At 39.1% G+C, this 6,328-nt stretch overlaps 1 pseudogene; it reads right to left on the bottom strand.

The window, feature by feature from the left end:
• Positions 1–4,793: 4,793 nt before the first annotated feature.
• LOC129044010 (ADP/ATP translocase 2-like) lies at positions 4,794–5,703 on the bottom strand (annotated as a pseudogene).
• Positions 5,704–6,328: the final 625 nt, after the last annotated feature.

The raw sequence follows: 6,328 nt of genomic DNA, 5'->3' as shown, positions 1-6,328 counted from the left end.
AGCTTCGCCACCATCTTGGGTTCCCTGGCAAGAGACCCATTCCTGATTCAACCCATGGGAAACATCATGAGTGACTAAAGGGAAAAAATATCCCTGAGGAAAGCCAGAGAGAAAGAACAGAGATGGAACTACCATTTCCAGCCCTGGAAACTCTCCTCTGTAACTCGACCAAAGAAGATGCCAAATCAGACTGGCTGTTCAGCAGCACCATGCTACAGGAGGCACATTCTGCAGGCCCCCTGGGCATGAATCCCCAGACAGCCTTTCCACAGGGCTGAGCTATCCCCTTTGGGACCTCCCTGATTTGGGACAGGCAGGCACTGATCAGTTGTTTGAGCCAAGGCAAAATTGACACAAAAACCAGTAGCATTTGTACACACCAACAGCAAATGATCTGAAAAAGAAATCCAGAAAGCAATGTTATTTCCAATAGCTACAAATAATATAAAACACCTAGGAATCAAGTCAACCAAAGAAGTGAAAGATCTATACAAGAAAAATTATAAACCACTGATGAAAGAAATTGAAGAGGACACCAAAAACATGGAAAAATATTCCATGCTCATGGACTGAAATAATTTAAATTGTTAAAATGACAATACTACTCAAAGCAATTTACAGATTCAATGCAATCTCTATTAAAATACCAATAACATTCTTCGCAGAAATAGAAAAACCATCCTAATATTTATATGGAACCATTAAAGTCCCCGAATAGCCAAAAATAAAAAAATTCTGAACAAAAAGAATAAAGGCACAGGCATCACACTATCTGACTTCAAAATATCCTACAAAGCTATAGTAACCAAATCAGCATGGTACTGGCACAAGAATGACACAAAGACCAATGGAATAGAATAAAGTACTCAGATATAAATCCACAAATTTATAGCCAACTCATTTCAACAAAGGCACCAAAATCATACAATAGGGAAGGGGGAGTCTCTTCAATAAATGATGCTGGGAAAACCAATATCATATGCCAAAGAATAAAATTAGACCCTATCTCTCACCACATGCAAATATCAAATCAAAATGATTAAACATTTATATCTAAGAACTCAAATGTGAAACTACCATAAGAAAATGTTTGGGAAATGCTCCAGAGCATTGGTCTTGATAAAGACTTTTTGAGTAAGACCTCAAAAGCCCAGGCAACCAAAGCAAAAACAGAAAAACAGGATTATGTCAAGCAAAAGAACTTCTGCACAGCAAAGAAAATAATCAACAAAGTGAAGAGACAATCCACAAAATGAATAAAAACATCTTCAAACTATCCATCTGACAAAAGATTAAAAACTAGAATATATAAGGAACTAAAACAATTCAATAGAAAAAATAATAACCTGATTTGAAAATAGGCAAAAGATCTGAATAGACATTTCTCAAAAGACACATAAATGGCCAACAGATATATGAAAAAATGTTCAACATCATCAGAAAAATTCAAAACAAAACTGCAGAGAGATATCACCTCACCACAATTAGAATAGCTTTGGACAAAAAGACAGGAAATAATAGGTGCTGGCAAGGATGTAGAGAAAAGGGAACTCTCATACAATGTTGGTGGGAATGTAAATTAGTACAGCCCCTATAGAAAACAGTATGGAAATTCCTCAAAAATCTAAATATAGAGTTATGACATAAGCCAGCAATTCTACTCCTAGGTATACATCCAAAAGAAAGTAAATCAATATAATAAAAAGATATCTGCACTCCCATATTTATTGCAGTGCTATTCACAATAGCCAAAATATGAATTCAACCAAGGTGCCCATCAATGGATAAATTGTTAGAGAAATGTGGTATATATACACAATGGAATATTATTCAGACATAAAAAAGAATGAAATTCTGTAATTTGCAGCAGCATGGATGAAACCCAAGGTCATTATATTACGCAAACTAAGCCAAGCCCAGAAAGACAAATATCACATGTTCACACTCACATGTGGGAGCTAAATAACAGTGGATCTCATGAAGATACAGAGTAGATTGGTGTTTTCTAGAGGCCGAGATAGTATGGGGAAGGAGGGGATGAAGAGAAGTTGGTTTGTGGGTACAGATACACAGTAGCTAGAAGAAATAAGATCTGGTGTTCAATGGATCATCGGCGTGACTACAGTTAACATTAATCTATTGTACATTTCAATAGCTAAAAGAGAATAATTCCAATCTTCCTAAAGAAAAGATAAATATTTAAGGTAATAGATGTCCCAATTACCCTGATTTGATTATATGAATGTACCAAATGAATGTACAAATTACCACATGTACCCCTAAAATATGTACATCTTTTATGTATCAATAAAAGCATAAACAAAAATTAAAATAAAAAAATAAAGTATATGAAACTTAACAATCAACTCTCATGACCTGGTTTGAGCCAGCTTCAATATACAGCTGGAAAGACATGTGACTTAGATTCTACAATCAGATAAACCTATAATGGAACTTCCCACAGCAACGCAGAAGGGTTGTCCCTGAAACAGGCCTGAGATATATTTGGGCATTGTTCCTGATCTCAGAGTCTCCTGGCCTACCTGGAGGTTTTGTAAACTTTTTTTTATTTTTTTAACAAATGCCTCTTATGCTTTGACCTAGTAGAGTGGATGATCTTACTTGCAAAGAAGAACTCTGGTCAATTATCATGAGGATCTTTCTGTTTCAGACAGAGATAGGTACTTGTAAGCAGAATTAAATATTGCCTCCACTGAGCCTGTCTTTAAAGTTTAGGATTTCCCCACGAGCGTGAATTCAGGTTTCATCCAATCCCGTGTGTTCCCCATTGATAGCAGTGTTAGCCAAAAACAACCTCATACTCAGATTTCTCTGCAACTCAAGACAAATGAAGGGTGTGGCTTTACTGTGTAATGAAGCATCTAATAAGCGTCTCAAAAAGACTTGGAAAGAGTAGGGAGTAATTCCCTCCACTTCAGTGGTGCCAGCTCTCACATTCACTAAAGAGGCTGAAAAACTCTGAAGACAACAAAGGGACCAGGAAGGACATCCATCGTGGACACTTTGATAACCTCTCCCGAAAAGTTCGTTCCACAAACTTTACCTTAGATGTTGTTCCAGGACTTTCTGGACCACCTGCCTCTAAGATACCTGAAGTGCTTGTTTAAAATTATTTCTGCCTTGCCCAGCCTCCTGAGTCATAATATCCAGAGTCAAGGAATATACATTTCAACTTGTGCTTAAATTTTTTAAGAATCAAGCTTCTTTATAACATCACAGAAAAGGGCTCTCTACCCCCCAGCACACCCAAATACATACACACACACACACACACACATATATATTTTATATATATGCACACACAAATTATGTATATTTAAGTATATGTAAGTATATATTTATATATAAATGGACACATACAGAAAATCTGGTGTATATACAGGTACACAGGTATATACAGAAATTTTTATTCTACAAAGTCTAGATATATAGAATTTTGTATAATCTACATATACAGAAATTTCTATGAATAGAAAATTATATGTGTGTGTATATGTATCTTTATATGTACACACACAGAAAATCCTAGCTATATAACACAAATTACATGTTTAGGCATGCCAGACATGATATTATTATGACATGTTTAATAAAAAGTTTTAATCTATGGTTTTGGATTAAAAATAAAACTCTCCACAGTGCTTTGCAGATGTGAAAAGGAGTTGAGAGGAGCCCAGTCTATTTGGCTGGGAGTCACCATCTTCTCCCATTTTCTCTCCATATTCAAAAGCTTCCTGGCTCTAAGGGGGTTTGTCCCCAGGTAGTTCTCTAAAGAGTGCTCTTCCGAAGCAGCTTCTAAATGCTGCTGCTTCTTATCATTCATGGAAGATATAATGCAATTAAAAATAATAATAGCCAACCTTTAAGGAGGTCTGTTTGCAAGGCACCATGCTAAGCACTTTGAATGGATTCTTTCAGTTAATCCTTACAACTATTTGATGGAGGAATCATCATTATTCTCATTCTGTAAGTAAGGAAAGCAGGTGTAAGCTAATTATCCAAGTTCTCAGCAAGTTAGTGGCAGAAGCAGAATATGATCGGTGAGAGTCTGACTCCAGAGCCTATACTCTGAAGTTCTGCACCACACTGATAGTGCCTGGCAGTGGTCAGGTCAAAGATAGAGGAGGGAAATGAAAGGTGCTGCAGCAAGCTGTCTGACACATGCATAAGGACCTGGAAGAAACCCCGTGACTCAGAAAATCTTGCAATGTTTCACAAGAGGCTGGGTTTCCTCATTAGCTGATGGGGACTAGTCTGTGACATATGGATGGTGGCAGTGCCTATGACTCCACCCACAGTTTGTGGCCTGAAAAGTTATAAGCCATATGTATATAATTAAGTGGCTACAGTTCTTATTATAGTGGATGGATTCTGTCAGTGCCATCCGATTCTTTTGTTGTCTTCATTAAAACCCAAGTGAAAGAACACTTCCTAGGGTTTCTACTGAACAGAGTGGACCATGGGTGCTTGCTGACTGAATTGTACCTCCTCAACTGCCTTGCTTCTGTTTTTTATTTTACTTATTTTTATTTCTCCAAATTTGTTATTTATCAGGAGTGACTGAAATACAAAATATAATTGAGTCCCATCATCATCATCATGGAAATGGCTTTAAGAGAAAACTGGTTAGATGAATATTATTGCTTCCCATTTTCAACCAGTAAATAGTTCCCACTGATAAATTGACAGCCAGGAGTCTGTCAGGAATGCTCAAGATATGTTATATAATACAACATGCCTGCTCACAGGGGGAAAAAATCCTAGGAAATAACTTACGTGTACTTTTTGATTTCATCACACAAGACAAGCACAAAAGCACCACTCATGCCTCTGAGGACATTGGACCATGCACCCTTGAAAAAAGCTTTGTCTCCTTCATCACGAGCAATCTTCCTCCAGCAGTCAAGTGTGCCTGTGTACATAATGTCAGTTGCTTTGAGTTCTGACTGCATCATCATGTGGCAGCAAACAGTATCAAATGGATAGGAAGTCAACCCAGCAAATGGAAGGGATGGACTGTGCCATCATCCAGCTGATGACAATGCGAGTGTTCTTGGGATCTGGAAGCATTCCCTTTACAGTGCCATAGATACTGAAGTAGACAGCTTGGTAGATGACAATACCCTGCACAGGCACGTTAAAGCCTTGGTACAGGCCCCTAATCCCATCCGATTTGTAGATCTTAACCAGGCAGTCATCGAGACCTCTGAATCCCCTTTCACCTCCAGTTCTACCCACATCGGCTGCTAGAAAAGTATGGGCAAAACCAAGAGGGTACACAAAACATAAGGATGTGGCCCCAGCGGCACTGCCCGATTCCAGATTCCCTGCAAAGTCATGCCAAAACTGGGTCTTGTCCACACCACCCAGGAAGATCTGCTTGTTTTTATCTTTGAAGGTGAAGTTGAGAGCCTGGGTGGGGAATTATCTGATGACATTGGCCAGGTTACTGCGCCAGAAGGACAGGACTCCCTGCTCCATGGGAATACAGACCACACAGTCTATAATGCCTTTGTATTGCTTATCTGTGGTGATTTGCTTGCTGGCATGCCGTACCTGCAGCAGCAGCTTGACCCCCTCAATGGGCACTACTGCCATCTTGGGGATGGCCACAGTGACACCACCTGCCAGGAAGTCCTCAGCGAAGGACAGAGTGGTATGTGTCATGTTGAAAGGAAAGAGGAGGCAGGTGGCTAAGGGATGGGACTGGGCTGGGAACTGCCTTTGACTCCGGGGCTGTGGGGCCTGTCTTGCTTTTTGCAGGTTTCAAAGGAACTAAAGCCCTTCCCTTAAAGTAATGCATCATTTGTCTAGGTTCATATCCTAACTCTACCACACCAACTCTGCAACCTCAGGCAAGCTAGCTGACATCTCTGAACCTCAGTTGTTGTTGTTGTTGTTTCTGCAGTTTTTTTTATCTATAAAAAGATGAACATTCTTAACTCACAGGAATGAAGAGGAAATGAAAACATTTAGCGAAAGTCCTGGCAGAGTAAATACTCAATGAATAGCAACTGCTTGAATTTTTACAAAAACCCTCATCTCTTCCTAAATCATTTATTCATTAATTATTTTTACGTAAGTCCCTTTGACAAACTTTTCCAAGTTCTGTGCTTTTGCTTTGTGTACACATATCCTGACAGGGACACTGACAGACAGAGGACACATGTATATGTTGTTAGACCTGGGCTCACTTTCCCTGCAAAAGCAATGTCTGGAAGATGCCACCCCACCTAGTGCAGTTTGCACAGTGATGCCTACTGTAAGTGAGCCCCAAAGTCTGGAGAGTCAAGCTGTCTCTTTCTCC

This window comes from Pongo pygmaeus, chromosome 13, assembly GCF_028885625.2.
Source record: "Pongo pygmaeus isolate AG05252 chromosome 13, NHGRI_mPonPyg2-v2.0_pri, whole genome shotgun sequence".
Taxonomy (NCBI): Eukaryota; Metazoa; Chordata; class Mammalia; order Primates; family Hominidae; genus Pongo; species Pongo pygmaeus.
The sequence above is the reverse complement of the archived record's forward strand: the minus strand, read 5'-3'. Positions and strand labels throughout refer to the sequence as shown.